The sequence below is a fragment of the Anas platyrhynchos genome, chromosome 1 (assembly GCF_047663525.1).
Source record: "Anas platyrhynchos isolate ZD024472 breed Pekin duck chromosome 1, IASCAAS_PekinDuck_T2T, whole genome shotgun sequence".
Lineage (NCBI taxonomy): Eukaryota > Metazoa > Chordata > Aves > Anseriformes > Anatidae > Anas > Anas platyrhynchos.
This window is the reverse complement of record NC_092587.1, coordinates 18,186,853-18,202,868: the sequence shown is the minus strand read 5'-3', so window position 1 is coordinate 18,202,868 and position 16,016 is coordinate 18,186,853. Positions and strand designations below refer to the sequence as shown.

Genomic DNA, 16,016 nt, shown 5'->3' with positions numbered 1-16,016 from the left:
TCCCCCTACTGTCAATGTCAAAATTCCTGTTGATTTTCCTGAGAGAAAGATTGGCCCCATTAGAAAGATTGGCATACTCAAGACACTAAAGGCTCTTTTAAAGAAAGCAGTAAACTGAACCCCTGTTGTACTGTGGCTGATTAATTCTCTTAGAATTATTCCCCAAGTAGCACTGCATTGCAAAACTTTTTTTTTTTCATTTCAATTTCTTTTTTTCTCATACCATCTTATTGCTTTTAAACTATTCCCTTTTCTTCTTCTTTCATTATAAACCTCAATGTCTTCTCAGGCTACCACTCAAATTTACAGAGAGGGGAAACAGCAGACAATAAAACAAGGACAAACAGAGGAGTAGAAAATGGGAATTATTGGGAAAGATGATGGTACTTCAAAAGTTTTCTTAAAATTATTCAAATATCTCTACTTTCACTTCAGCTAGCAGAATCTTATAGTTGCCTCAGCTTTCAGTAGCTTAACACATCTTCAAGTTAATATTATTGCCCAAAAGGTTAAAAAAAAAAAAAATAGTGCTAAATCAACTTTGGAATGAAAGGTAAATTTTAGTTCTTTCAGCAAACACAAATAATCTGCAAATATATTTTGTCAAGCAAAGTGTTTATTTTTTATTTTTAGAAATATTAATGCATTTATTTAATTTTCTCTATTTTCTTTTCAAAACATGAGATTAGAAAGGGTTTTTGGAAAAAATATTGAAAAACAATTACAGCAATTCCAAATGACCATTTTTTCTTCATCTTTCCTTTGCTATAAAAGTATTCATTAGAGTAATTCAAATTGATGAAGTTTTTTAAACTCTACATGGAAATCCATATTTATTTTTACATTAACAAAAAATATGTCCTCAGATATATTGACTAATGTAAAAAATAACAGAGAACTCATATACAGAGACACATAACTGCATATACACAACTGTGCATTTGTAGGACTGCACGTGTGTTGTGTGCGTATTTATCCTCCTTTCCCCCAGTGTTCTTTTCTTTTCAGTTCATAGCACCATCCAAATTGTCCTCCAAATATACAGTATGTAACATGACATAACTGTCAATTCACTTTTCCAGCTACTCTGAAAAGGGCAATGAATACTAGAGAGAGAGCTAACTTGAAATGCCTACATTCCTTTGAAGGAAAGTAACTGAAAGAAATTGACAGTACGTTCCTGATTAGACCTCTTCACCTGAACCCATTTTTCATTCTCTTTCTGCTGGCATTACCTTTTATTGTAAGGGGATGGGTTTGTGCATGCTACTTCATAGAGCCAGTGAGTAACTAAGGCAAGCTGTGCAGCTACTGTGAAGTGCGAAAAATTATATTCTACTAATGAAATCAAGCTATGTCTCCTTATGGGATTAGCTGGATGATAATTAAGCCCTCCTACCTAAATGTCCTAAATCTCTTACCTCCTGTCCTAAATGACACAAACCTGTCAGTAGATTCAGCTTGCTATTTTTAAAGTGATAATGATGTTTAAAGTGAGTGTGCAGAGTTGCAGAGCTCAATCCTTTTGTGAGTAGCATTGATATCCTGTCCATATCAGGAATCACGATGTGGATCACTTACTCTCAAATCTGTGCTGTATTGTCACTTGTAATATTTTTTCTAGAGATGGAAAAAGACATGGAAGAGATGGTTAGTAACAGAAAGCACAAAACAAAGCCATAGCAGAAATGTCACAAAGAATCCACTACTGAATGAAATATAACTGTGGTTATAATGATGCTGTCTGGCAAAATGGAATTCCATTTTACAGTGGTAGAATTTCAGAAGGCTTGTATCAGTTTTATGTTCCTAAATAATCCACATTTTTTCATGTGCTATTATTTGTTCGTGTTCATTAAAATATACTTCAAAAGGGATTTTTTCAAAGACACCTTAGTTTAGCTACAAAGAAAAAGGCAATAACCTGTGTGCCACTGTGTCAGCTCAGATGCTTAACTTGAAACCACTATGACTGACAAGAGGCAAAACTATCAGAGTAAAATCCTTGAAAACATTTACCCAGGCCTGACATCTGTCACTGCCACAAGTTAATGCATTAGCCACTTAATTTAGTTAAGTTCATGAGCAACAGAAGGCATTGCCTGGAATCTTTTCATTGACTTTATTGGATGTTAGATTAGATCCATTAGGAGCAGAATAGTTGATAGTTTCTGCTCTCATAAGTTTCAGGAAATCCTCATATCTTAACAAGAGTCAAAATGTTAATAGCAGCTGGAGTTTTTTAGACATTTTTTCTTCTTCAAAATGTTTTATTTTCTTGAAATGTTCACTAAAAGACCAGGTAGTAAAAAGGCACTGACATAGGAAATAAAGTTCAGTAATTCATATTATTGATGTTGTTCCAAAGCCAACAATAAGTTACCTTAGGTAATTCAATACAATCTATATGATTGTATTGTAACAGTAAATGCAACATTCCTTACTATAAAATATGTTTTAATGACTTTTTGAATGATCACATTGTAGTTAAACAACTTAGACTTGAAGAATAATTTACTGAATTTACAGGAAGGACTATTCAGTATTCTAGTCACCCAGAGCAGTCGTATGACTTTTATAAAAATTTTAACAGACACTGACTTTAGATTAATTAAAAAGTAATATTAATAATGATAAAAGTTTCCATAAGAAATAAATTCACATTTAGTCACCAAAGCTGTCCTTTACATGTGAGTATCAAATTGAGCAGAGAATCACAGAAAGGAGGAAAGGAAAGGAAAGGAAAGGAAAGGAAAGGAAAGGAAAGGAAAGGAAAGGAAAGGAAAGGAAAGGAAAGGAAAGGAAAGGAAAGGAAAGGAAAGGAAAGGAAAGGAAAGGAAAGGAAAGGAAAGGAAAGGAAAGGAAAGGAAAGGAAAGGAAAGGAAAGGAAAGGAAAGGAAAGGAAAGGAAAGGAAAGGAAAGGAAAGGAAAGGAAAGGAAAGGAAAGGAAAGGAAAGGAAAGGAAAGGAAAGGAAAGGAAAGGAAAGGAAAGGAAAGGAAAGTTACTGTCAAAACCATCATTATCAAACTAAACAAAATCACAATAAGGAGTATGAATTACAAATCCTGTGAGGCAAATATTGTAAATTGCTGCATCCAACAGAAAAATGGTGGTAGACAATTCTTTGATTCCAGTTCACTGGACCAACCTCCCTATGGATGTGATTGAATCCTCCTACTCTTGAGATTTTTAAGTCTCAAGTTCTCATAGACAAGGTATTAGACAATTTCACCTAGGCCCTGCTTTTACGATGAAAGATTGGATCAGATGATCTCTGGGATCCCTTCCAACCTAGGCTGTTCTATGATTCTATGAAAAAAAAATTTTAAAAATCTCTCATTTTAGATGGGGAGCTGGAAAAAGAATAAAATATGTAGTCAGATGCAGGTAAATATCGTTTGTATTACTCAATACCCATTCTATTGCAAAAACAGGGAAAGAAACAAAGTTGGTCTGGGGTATTTTACATGACATACTACATGACAGGACAGATCCACAGCTGGTGTAAACTGTTTTTGCTCTCCTGACCTTAATGAAATTCAGGCATTTCAAGAGCTGTATACCTATCTCAAACAGCCAAGAGTGAAGGAAGAAAAATTAAGATGTATAAGAAATACAGAATGGAGTTAAATCTAGTTGGAGGCCGGTCACTAGTTGAGTCCCCAGGGGCCAGTACTGGGGCCAGTTCGCTTTAATATCTTTATTGATGATCTGGATGAGGGGATCGAATGCATCCTCAGTAAGTTTGCAGACAACACCAAGTTAGGTGTGTGTGTCAATCTGCTCAAGGGTAGGAAGGCTCTGCAGGAGGATCTGGATAGGCTGAACTAATGGGCTGAGGTCAACTGTATGAGATTCAACTAGACCAAGTGCCGGGTCCTGCACCTGGGGCACAACAACTACAGGCTGGGAGATGAGTGGTTAGGAAGCTGCCAGGCAGAGAAGGACCTGGGAGTGATGGTTGATAGTCAGCTGAATATGAGCCAGCAGTGTGCTCAGGTGGCCAAGAAGGCCAACAGCATCCTGGCTTGCATTAGAAACACTGTGGCCAGCAGGGCTAGGGAGGTGATTGTCCCCCTCTGGTGAGGCCGCACCTCGAGTACTGTGTTCAGTTTTGGGCCCCTCAATACAAGAAGGACATTGAGGTGCTCAAGCGAGTCCAGAGAAGGGCAATGAAGCTGGTGAGGGGCCTGGAGAACAAGAACTACAAGGAGTGTCTCAGGGAGCTGGGCTTGTTCAGCCTGGAAAATAGAAGGCTCAGGGGTGACCTTATTGCTCTCTACAGATACCTTAAAGGAGGCTGTAGCCAGGTGGGGGTTGGTCTATTCTCCCACGTGCCTGGTGACAGGACGAGGGGGAATGGGCTAAAGTTAAGCCACAGGAAGTTTAGGTTGGATGTTAGGAAGAACTTCTTTACGGAAAGAGTTGTGAGGCATTGGAATGGGCTGCCCAGGGAAGTGGTGGAGTCACCATCCCCAGAGGTATTTAAAAGACGTTTAGATGTTGAACTTAGTGATATGGATTATTGGAAGACTTGTTAGTGTTAGGTCAGAGGTTGGACTCGATGATCTTGGAGGTCTCTTCCAACCTAAATGATTCTGTAATTCTGTGAAAAATACATATTTCTCTCTCCCATTTTTATCCTCTCTGTCATTTTCTCTTTTTGTCAAGGTAGAATTATAAAGTGAAAAAAGTGTAGTTGCAACTGGTTATAAGACAGTGAAACTTTTCTTATGGTTATCTTCTCTGTTTCCTTGTATACCACTAATTTTCTGTTGGATGCAGCTATCTACAATACCCACCACACAGATTTTTCACTTCATATTCTTTGTGATTTTGTTTATTTTGATAATGATGTTTTTGACAGCAACTTTTATCTTTCCCCACCCATCTTACAGACCACTTAAAAGATCTCCAATAAACAAACAAACAAATAATAAATAAATAAATATAATATAATATACTAGAGAGATATGGAGAAGAAAAATCATTCAAGAAAATATTTTCACTGATGAAATTAACAATGAATGAGTATCACTATTTCTCACAACACACCTTAGTGCTTGTTAGTTTCCAGAAGAATGAGAAAGTATTTATGCTTAGCACAAATTTAAATATTATGTATATATACACATATACTTTTAATGATAAGCATAGGCAATAAGATCCCTTGGCCAACAGCATCTGGAAAAATGTTGTGATACGTAGCAAGTTTAAGTATTGTTTCTAAAGTAGGCTTTATTCTCAGAGATTATAGTATTTAGTCAGCCATTCTCCCTAACAGCAGAATCTTCTTCAGTGTTAGAAGTCTCATTTCGGGGAGCTATATGGCACGAAAGCAAGGAGCTCCAAGAATCTCAACTTTTAAGTCGAGTGCAAGATACAATTCTTAAATGTATCTTCTACTGTATAAAATGGTGGAATATAAAACCTAAGTGATTTATTACATTGATATGGAGCACAGGTGAACATATTTCTTCCTTTCTTACTGATACCATTAAGAAGTATTGCTTCATTTATCTTATATATTCTACCTTCATTTATCTTATATATTTTACCTTCAACACTGGTTAGCAGGCTGCAATACAAACTTCTAAAAGAAACTTTTGATAGCTAGATAATGAGATTCCTTTGTACAATATACAATTCAGAAGACTTTGGAACTTTCTACTTTTTACTTCTGTAGGAATAATATTATAAAAAAAAAAAAAAAAGTGAACAGTCTTTAAAGAACTGAAACATTAAACCCCAGCCTACTTACTAACTCTCCTCCCTTTTTCATATAGAGAGTGAATAAACTGAAGATGTTCTTAAGTAGACAAGCTTGTGAAAGCAGGACCAGATGATCTTGGAGGTCTTTTTCACCCTTAATGATTCTGTGATTCTATGATTCCATGAGTCAGTAGTATGCCACTGCAGAAAAAAAATAATAAAAATAAATAAATAAATAAATAAATAAATAAGATTCTGGCCTGCATCCACAGGAGCATTACTAGCATAGAGAGAGAGGTAATAATTCCACTACCTTCATTCTGGAGAAGGCTCAGGGAGGACCAAATTACAATATTCCAGTACTTAAAGGGCAGCTACAAAGAGGACAGAGGCTTTCTTTTCATAACGAAACACATGGAGAAGACAAGTGACAATGAGTACAAGTTGCACCAAGAGAGGCTTTCTCTTGATTTAGGAAAGAAATTTTAAAGTGAAAACAATCAGTTGCTGGAACAACCTCCCCAGGGATGTGGTGGAATCCCTATCGCTGGAGTTTTTCAAGATGAGGTTGGAAAGTATGTAGATAAACTCACCTAAACTCTCTCTCTTCCCATGAATAGTTGGACCTGATAATCTTTTGAAGTCCCTTCCAACCTGGGCTGTTCTATGATTCTATGATGCAGCAGCTCCTGACATGCCTTGATTGCTTGATGGGCATGATGGGGCTCTGGTTTTGGGGTGGAAGGCATCCCACCTGTCCCTTCCAACATGTCCCAGCTTTTTGTCAATAGCTCCTGAAAATGTTTGGCATTGTCCCCCTGGGACTCCATACACAGTACCTGCCAGTGGCCTGTAAGCTCTCGGGCCAGGAAGTGTTGACTCCTCTGGTCTTATATAAGGTGAACAAACCAAGTATCCTGAGCAGCTCCTTATAAGTCACACCCACTAGTCCTTTAACCGTCTTTGTTGTCCTCCTTTGGGCACACTCTACTATACTTCTTATATTGTGGTGCCCCAAACTGCACAGAGTACTTGAAGTGAGGCAGCACCAGTGCTGAGTGCAGTAGGACAATCACTTCTTTCAACCAGTATTCCCCAAGTTTCTGAAAGAGTTTCTCCTGCCAGTCTGAAAGGAGAGAGATGGATTTGTGGAGGTAGCCTGGGTCCCACTGCCAAATGTCTCCTGAAAACCCTCCAGCAATGGTTGCTGAGACTGGAAAGCGGGGGATTAGCTGACTGCAGTGGTGCAGATGCTAGCCCCAGGCAGAGGGAGGCTCACACCCCTGTCCAGCTCTGTCCCTTTCATGTCACTCACCTGCCTTGGTCTGACATCAAGCTGCCCTGATACCACTGGGGAGAAACATTGCCCTTGCTCTCCTGCTGCTTGTGCTCACTCCCTCCTTCTACCTCTACAGAACAGTTTCCTTGAGGCTCTACCACCACAGCTCAGGCCAGGCAGTTTTACTGCAGCTCCTCCAGAGTCTCTGTCTTAAAGTCCAGGACCACCAGATTCTTGATGTCAGCCCCGGAGTGCACTCAAAGCCATTTGCCATGGAAGTGGCTGGAGGTGCATAAAGTTGACCATGCCAAGTGCCTACACACCACTGACAGCTGGCCATCTCCCTGTCTAGTAGCTGCAGCATGGTCCAGACTGTATACACAAGGGAGCAGATTGTACCTTCCAGAGCCATGGCAAGCTGCAGACCTGTGCAGGGTAAGACACTGGATCTCTGCCCTTGTTGCCATACCCAGCTCACTGAGGAGGGGAGAAGTTGATGACTTTGCATCTTCATGCATTGATGTTCAGTGAGACGTTCTGTGGCCCTCACCCCCAGGTACTCCAAGTGAGGATGAAGCCTTTGCCTCTAGTTTATCGTGCTGTGACACGTCTTTGTTAAGGATTTCTGCCCACTCTTCCTCCATGTGTCCCTGTCCTGGTTTCAGTTAGGACAAAGTTAATTTTCCTCCTAGTAGCTGGTAGGGTGCTGTTTTGCATTAGGATGGGAAGAGTGCTGATAACATGCTGATGTTTTAATTGTTGCAGAGCAGTGCTTACACCAAGCCAAGGACTTTTCAGCTTCTTGCTCTGTCCTGCCAGCGGACAGGCTAGGGGTACAGCAGGAGCTGGGAGGGGACAGACCCAGGACAGGTGACCCAAACTAGCCAAAGGGGTATCCCATACCATTTGACATCATGTTAAACAATATACAGGGGTGGCAAGCTGGGGTGGGGGGGATGGCTGCTCGGGGATAGGCTGGGCATCAGTCAGCAGGTGGTAAACAATTGCATTGTGCATCACTTGTTTCGTAGACATTATTATTAGTAGTAATACTATTAATAATATTTTTTTTTTCCTGTCTTAATAAACTGTCTTTATCTCAACTCACAGGCTTCACTTTCCCATTTCTCTCCCCCATCCCAGAGAGGGAGGAGGGAGGGTGAGCAAACGGCTGTGTGGTGCTTAGCTGCCAACCGGGTTAAACCACAACAGTCCCAGAGCTGTGACAGCTCTAGTGACTCCATGAGCATGGCAATCAGGTCCCTCCTGAGCTGTGGGGGCCCTGACACTCTTAGTTGCTTAGACCTCAGCTGTACCTGACTCTCGCAGGGCCATGAGAAGAAACTCCTGGCTAGCCAGAAGGAGATTCCCTGCTCTTCCCTGTGTGGGTAGTATGGGAGTGCCTCACTGGTGCTGACAAAAGAAAGAAGGTGATAAGGGAATGTGTCGTATGGCTCATGGGTACAGAGAACTGTTTGGATTCTCAAGGTATGCCAGGCTTCCCATGGTATGTAGGAGTTGCAAGAGTGCTCACAGGCTTCAGTGGCTGCTCTGTGGGCCTGTGTGGCTCTGTCCCTGACCTTCTTCTCTGACAGGGCTTCTCAATAACTCCAGAAGGGATTTCCTTGTGATCTTGTGATCCCAAGCAACTTGCTCTAGGTGGCCCTGATTGACCAGTGGGTGTGGAATATGTGACCTCCAGAGGTCTCTTCTAGCCTCAACCATTACATGATTCTGCAATTTGGGCATTTTTGGCTACTCTCACTTGATTTCTGAGCTTTCATATTTTTCATGATATTGTTCTTAGTAAATATTTTATTTTTTATGTTATCTTGTGGGTTTGGAACTTTTAATATCCTGTATAAGATATTTGAGATATTCTTTCTGTAGTAGGCTAGTCATAGCTCTTTGTCATTTTTATCCTTGAGCTCAAAATGCTACTTCTGAAGAATACTTCCACTGTGACTTATAAAGAAATATGATATTTCATCTAGAGTCATATCTGAAGATCATTTTGAGCTCATTTGTCTGGTCAGTCTAATTTCCTTTGTCTTTTAAGGTTTACATTTCTAAAATCTCAAAACATAACTAAATGCAGTTTTACGTTTAGTTTTTGCCTCTTTTGTAACTTTGAACTAACAGAAGCCACTCAAACACCTAGACTAGAGGTTTCTCATTTGTTTCTTTTTATAATCAGCTTGCCCGTAACATCCTTATTGATCACTAAAAAGTCTAAAATAGAATCACTGTCATTGGTTCATTTACTGTCTCCTGGAGTGAATCACTAACTCATCTAGTGTGACAGTTTGCACATATGTGTTGCTGGTTACACAACCTGTTTAGAATAGTGCAACTGGTCAAGGACACTCTTTATGTATCCCTGCCTTTCCTTGATGCAAACCAGGAAGCAGGACAGCAGAAACACTGTTTTGTTGAAACTTCAACCTCAGCCTGAGATACAGACAGGAGTTCTATAGACAGGAGTTCTCATTGGCTTTCTGTAAGTTAAGTAAGGAATTCAGCTGAGCAGGAACAGTGTTATAGAATCCTATCATGCGTTCTCTGTACTTATGAGAAGAAAAAATAAAAAATACAGAATAAAAAATAAAATAAAAAACATAAAGAAAATATGATTTAGTTCAGCAGAGAAATAATAATATTAATAATAATAATAATAATAATAATAATAATAATAATAATAATAATAATAATAATAATAATATCTTGACTTTCAAATTTTAGTAAAACAGGAATTATCCGTAACTGAGGAACAAATTTTGTTCTATACTGTTTTGTAAGTCTCATTCATTTTATTATATTAATGAAGCAAAGGTTGGTTACTATATTGATCTTTTGTATACAAAATATAAAAAATAGACATTGTCACACATTGGCAATGAATTCAGGCATTTGAAGTAGAACTGACATTAATTTCCCAAATACCAACTACAGAATTTAGAACTAAATGTAGACCATAAAACAGCTATGGGAAAATCAATGAAAAGAAAATTGACATTTCCTTATTACAGATGAAACTAAGGAGAGCACTTGTTGAAAGTACAGTAGAAATATCCCCCACATCATTAATTGAATGGAGAGCTGAGACTAGTTAGACGAATAACCTCTGCTCTGCAATTACTGAGGAACTGTGCACTGCAGTTGACTGCAGGACCGTGTATGTGTCTGTATATGTTGAAGAAAAAGAACTAGGGAAAAGTATTTTTAAAAGTGTATTATCCATTAGTTGTTTAAATCTGCAGTTGCTGAAAATACATTTTAATTACACAGTTCAGAGCAATTTATTGTACTTACTATTTATAAATCACTCAGTTTGCTAAGGGCTTAAATTCAGATGGTATTTAAACCTGTTCTTTTCTGATGACTGTACAACAGTTTGTCTGACCAATTTAAACTCCTAAGTGCTCACGAAGTTACTCCCCAGATTATTTCTAGTGAAGCTGCTGGAATTATATGTGACTAAACAAAAACTCACAGAAAATATTTTCAGAAATTGGTGAGGACAAAGACATGTATCTTTTATGAAACTGGATACTTTGTGTAAGTGTGCATTTTATATAAATTTATATAATTAAGAACTTTGTTGAGATACACATACAGATTTCATGTTTACATGCCATATACATACTTCCTAGATAATATATAGAAGAACCTTTCCTTTCTTATTCTGATTTTCATTTTCTCAAAATGGTTTTCTCTTTTGGGTTCTTTGGGGAAACTGTTGAAAAAGTTTGAAAAAATGGGCATCAAATGAGTGCAATATTTGAAGATTTACTTACTCTTACTGAAGAGAGAGCAGAGCACATACAGAAGTATCATGTTTACATTCGTATTCCAATACTTGCATCTCCAGCTTTAAGCTTTTGGGACTACTTAGACTAGTCTTTACTCTATTCATTATATAATGTAGAAAATTAATGTAGCAAAAATCAGTGGCAGAAAGAAAAGCAATGCCATTTTTAAATAAAACTGATTTTAGTCAACTGCTGACATTTTCTCAGTTTTCATTCTGTCATATTCTCACACTCAGATACGCTCACAAGCACCAAAATACACGTGTCCAGATAGTATGACTAGCGCTACTTGTATGTGACACAAAACCAAAGGGGCACTAGCAATCAACTCCTCAATGCCTCTTGTTTTTTTCTTGATCAGCAAAAACTAACTAGATTTTGGGCAGCTTTTTTTGTACCTTGCAAGTGAAAGTATTTAAGGCATTCATATTTACACATTCATTTTGAAAATATTCTAGGTGTATTTTCCACATACATGGATCCAGGAGCTACGTTTTTAAGGTCCTACTCATGTAAAGAGTAAGACTGGAATATTACCTTACAAGTCCTCCAGTAAAAATTACAAAATAAACCACCCCATTTGAATTATCTGCATGGAAGTCACTTATTTCAATTATTAGTATTATCCCACTTTGTTTGTTTGTTTGTTTCCCATTAACATCTTCAGAAAATGAAATTATAGTTCTACTTACCTTATTGGACATGCCACATTCCTGTCACTTGAGAAGAAAATGAGAAAGATAGTTTTTATCATGAATATAGAGGAACAAGAGGTAAAATTACAGAATCACAGAATTGTCTAGGTTGGAAGAGACCTCAAGATCATCGAGTTCAACCTCTGACCTAACACTAAGAAGTCCTCCACTAAACCATATCACTAATGTTCAATATCTAAACACCTTTTAAAGACCTCCAGGGTTGGTGACTCCACCGCTTCCCTGGGCAACCTATTCCAATGTCTAACAGTGCCATGCCCATAGCAAATGGTCATTTCACAGAATCACAGAATCACAGAACTGTAGGGGTTGGAAGGGACCTCGAAAGATCATCAGGTCCAACCCCCCTGCCAAAGCAGGTTCCTCAGAGCAGGCTGCCCAGGTAGGTGTCCAGACAGGACTTGAATAACTCCAGAGAAGGAGACTCCACAACCTCCCTAGGCAGCCTGTTCCAATGGTCCGTCATCCTCACTGTGAAGAAGGCCTTTTGCGTGTTGGTGCGGAACTTCCTGCCATTTTTGGCAGGAAGTTCCAAAGTCAGCATGATCAGCTAAACTTCCTGCCAAACTTGCAGCCATTGCCCCTTGTCCTATCCCAACAAACCACTAAGAGGTTGGCTACATCCTTCTGTCCCCCACCCCTCAGATATTTATATACATTGGGGAGATCCCCTCTCAGTCTTCTCTTCTCCAGGCTGAACAGACCCAGGTCTCTCAGACTTTCTCCATAGGGAAGATGCTCCAGACCCTGTACCATCTTTGTGGCCCTCCGCTGGACTCTTTCCAGGAGATCCCTGTCTTTTTTTGTACCAGGGAGCCCAGAACTGGACACAGTACTCCAGGTGAGGCCTGACCAGGGCAGAGGAGAGGGGGAGGATCACCTCCCTTGACCTGCTGGCCACACTCCTTTTAATGCACGCCAGGATCCCATTAGCCCTCTTGGCCACAAGGGCACACTGCTGGCTCACAGTCAACCTGTCATCCACCAGGACCCCCAGATCCTTCTCCCTAGAGCTCCTCTTGAGCAGGTAGTCCCCCAGCCTGTACTGATACATGCAGTTGTTCCTTCCCAGGTGCAGGACTCTACACTTGCTCGTATTAAATCTCATTTGGTTTCTTCCTGCCCATGCCATTTGCCATGGGTGAATCAGTGCCTCTGACAGAGATTTCCAAAGACACTTAGTGAGATGAGTATTAAGGCTGATTCTGATCTTTGCACATTGGCACTTTCAGATCATTTCACCTTTTGTCCTAAAATCTTAGGATACATCTTAGGATGCATCTTAGGACACATTATTTGTCCTAAAATCTTAGGCACATTATTACTCTCATATTCTTTCTACACTGAGACCAATTCATCAATATACCTTTGATACAATTGCTCCTGGGACAGAGAGCAGATTCCTCACATGCTCAAAGTTAACAATGTAACTGCTTTACTGAATCAGAGCTGTAGGCTTAATGTCATTTTGCATCAGAAAATGTAGGTATTTTAATATATTTCCCACTCAGAAAACTGCTGTTTACATTATATGCTGTTTACATTATATGGGAATTAAAATAGTTAATCATTAGTAAAATGGTAACATCATTGCGGCCTGTTACTAGTATTTCCTTCAAGTATCTGCAGTGCCTGAACAGCTGTTTTGTTTGTTTGTTTGTTTGTTTCCTGTCAGAGATGAGATTATTATTGAACATTAAAAGAGAGAGAGAGATTTCCACTCATCACTATAAAAAAAAATACCTTAATGTTTACACAGTTAAATCTCCTACTGTGGAAATTTTAGATCTTGGCTCACTGTAAATGTGGAAAATCTCCAGAAGTTAACATGCTCGTTGGAGGTGAACCCTTGAAGCAAAGCTCCTTGGTATTGATTGTGACATTATCTTGTCAGCATGAACATCCAATATCTAACTTAGGCAATGTTTCTCATTAAGCTGCATAGACTATGGAAAGCATAAGCTTAAACAAATGTGCAGCAAAGGGGATAGGTAAAATGCAGCACCTAGTTTTAAAAATGAAGACAATCTAGCAACTTCTAATTTTACCTCTGACTCAGTTTATGTAGTGTTCCACCCAGCATCCTTCTTTTTATAATTTTCCCAAGTGACTGGCTTTGTAGAGGGCTTTACACTGCTTCACTGAATCCAGCAATAATATTCCCATAGAAAACAATGGTCCAGGATCAAGCTCATCTCTGTGAAATATTTATTTATTTATTTTGGTATTGCCACTGCCCTAAATTGTTAAGCTTTGAATACACTTCTCTAGAAGAATATACTTCATGTATTATTTCTTCACCAGATTCACAGATTTTAAAGCATGAAGAAGTCAGCATGATCAGTTAAACTAACATTGTGCATAGTTTAGAGGATATAAGTTCATCTAATTCTTGTGATATATTCATTATTTCAACTGAGCTATGCCACTTCTTTCCAAAAGTTTTGAATGAATGACATCATGTAAGGCAGAACCTGCTGTGGCCTTTGATAAGTTGTTCAAATGGATCATTAAATCACTAACCAGTCACATTTCAACTTTCATTGTGTTTCATTTATGATTAAGTCACCTCTTAAACTTCCCATGTATAAACCAAAATCCACGTCTGTTAAATCACACTGTCAAGACCTTGAATACTTTTATATCTCTTATCTAAAGCTGTTCCAATCTGTCATCTTTGCTCTAAAGTGCTTCACACAGTCAGTATTCAGGTAATGACCTCACTAATGTAATGTACTACAGTAATATAATCTCCCTCTTTCTACTCAGTCGACACTTGCTTATCAATTGAGACTCAATCGTCTCAAGCTCTTGCCTGCCACAGAAGTTCAAAGTGCTTTCTGATTACTTACTTCCATAAATAGTCACACCTTCCTACAGTTTTCTTGTGCTTATTTTTGTACTTAGCCATCTTAAAAGGCAAGTCTGGTTGCTGACTAGCCCGTATAACACCCAGTATTTGTGTCATCCATTGATTTCACCAATGACTTCAAATTTTCTTTTACTCTGTTTAAGACCTTCCAGCTACTTAAGTGATGTCTCAGAAATTTCTGAAACTATGTAAAACAGTTCTGGTCTAGTATTTTTTTTTCCAAGTTGTGAATAAAGAAAATAAAATCCAACATGTTTAACATTGTCTTCTTATAGAACAAAAACCTCCAACTTCCTTTAATAGAACACTAACTGGCTGAAGAAAATAACACAACAGTTGTACTGTGGAAACAGTTAAGAGTAAGATAGAACAAGAACAGGAAGTTGTGACTACATTGTCTATTAGTATCTCAGATTCAGTTACCATGTTCAAATAAAGTCTGTATGTGCCAGTTAATTATTCTTTTGAATTTTTCATCTGCCTTCTGTAATAAATATACCAGTTTATATCTTGCACAAGGTGGGACCTGATCCATTTTACTTATTATTTTAGATGTATTAAACAGAATAAAATTTCAAAAATACTGTATATTCCCCATGCTGAGTTAAGCTGAATTTTCAGACACACAATAGATTAGTCATTTAATTAAGGTTTACAAAATAAAGTCAGAGTCACAGAATGGCTTGGATTAGATGACTTTAAAGATCATCTAGTTCCAACCTCCCTGCCATAGTCAGGGATACCACCCACTAGATTAGATTGTCAAGGGCCTCTTCATGCCTGGTCTTGAACACCTCCATGGATAGGACATCCATAACTTCAGAGCCATAGGATTATTTTAAAGATTTTAGCTAAATTTTCCAAAGCCTAGAAGACTATCTGTATTCAGTATATGTATATAAAGTGAGTGTGTCTCAGTGAGTGTAAAAGATAGAAAAGAAAAATGAAATGTATAGAAATTCAAATAAATCAGAAACTAGAAAAGGGAAAGAAGAAAAAAAAAGGCACAGAGAAGCAAAATGGTACAAGGAAAGAACTCTAGAACTCTAGAAAACCAAGGAGTAGATGCAGTTTTGAATTATAGCATTAAGAATAAGACAATATGTCTTTCAATGGTCTTGTTAAAAAGTCAGACGTTGTGGTTGCCTGAGATTTAAACAGTAAAAGGTTTTTCAATGTAATGGGAAATAACAAGGTTGCTAAATAACAGTATGATAGATGTTGTTAAATCAGCAAGTCCAGATAATTTTGCCTCCAAGAGCTGTAAAGAGTTGTTGAGGAGATCTCTTGATCATCAGTGATGATTTTCAATATGTCTTAGAGCACTGGAGCATTTCCAAAGGGCTGGAATGAAGCTAATATTATGCCAATATTTTAAAAGTATAAATGGGACAACTAATTATAGGCCTGTCATCCTGACATTGATCCTAGACAAATTATGGAACAAGAGAATTGGGATTTGATGAATAACCTATTAAAAGAGGATAATATAATTAATGGCAATCAGCATGGGCTTATATATAGGAAAGACATACTTTTGAACTTGCTTGTTAGCTGATCAGGAAAAGCTATTGGACGATGAGGATGCTGGTGATCTTGGTTTACTTCTGCCAGTCACTTAGTT

At 38.3% G+C, this 16,016-nt stretch overlaps 1 long non-coding RNA gene across 1 annotated transcript in view; it reads right to left on the bottom strand.

Annotated features, from left to right (window-relative positions):
• Window positions 1–661: 661 nt before the first annotated feature.
• LOC140001415 (uncharacterized) overlaps window positions 662–16,016 on the bottom strand; it is a 30,167-nt gene continuing 14,812 nt past the window's right edge. The window contains exons 2-3 of the long non-coding RNA XR_011806633.1: window positions 5,763–5,914; window positions 662–1,620 (exon numbers count right to left, since the gene is read on the bottom strand). This is a non-coding gene — a long non-coding RNA (uncharacterized lncRNA). The remainder of the gene's footprint in view (window positions 1,621–5,762; window positions 5,915–16,016) is intronic.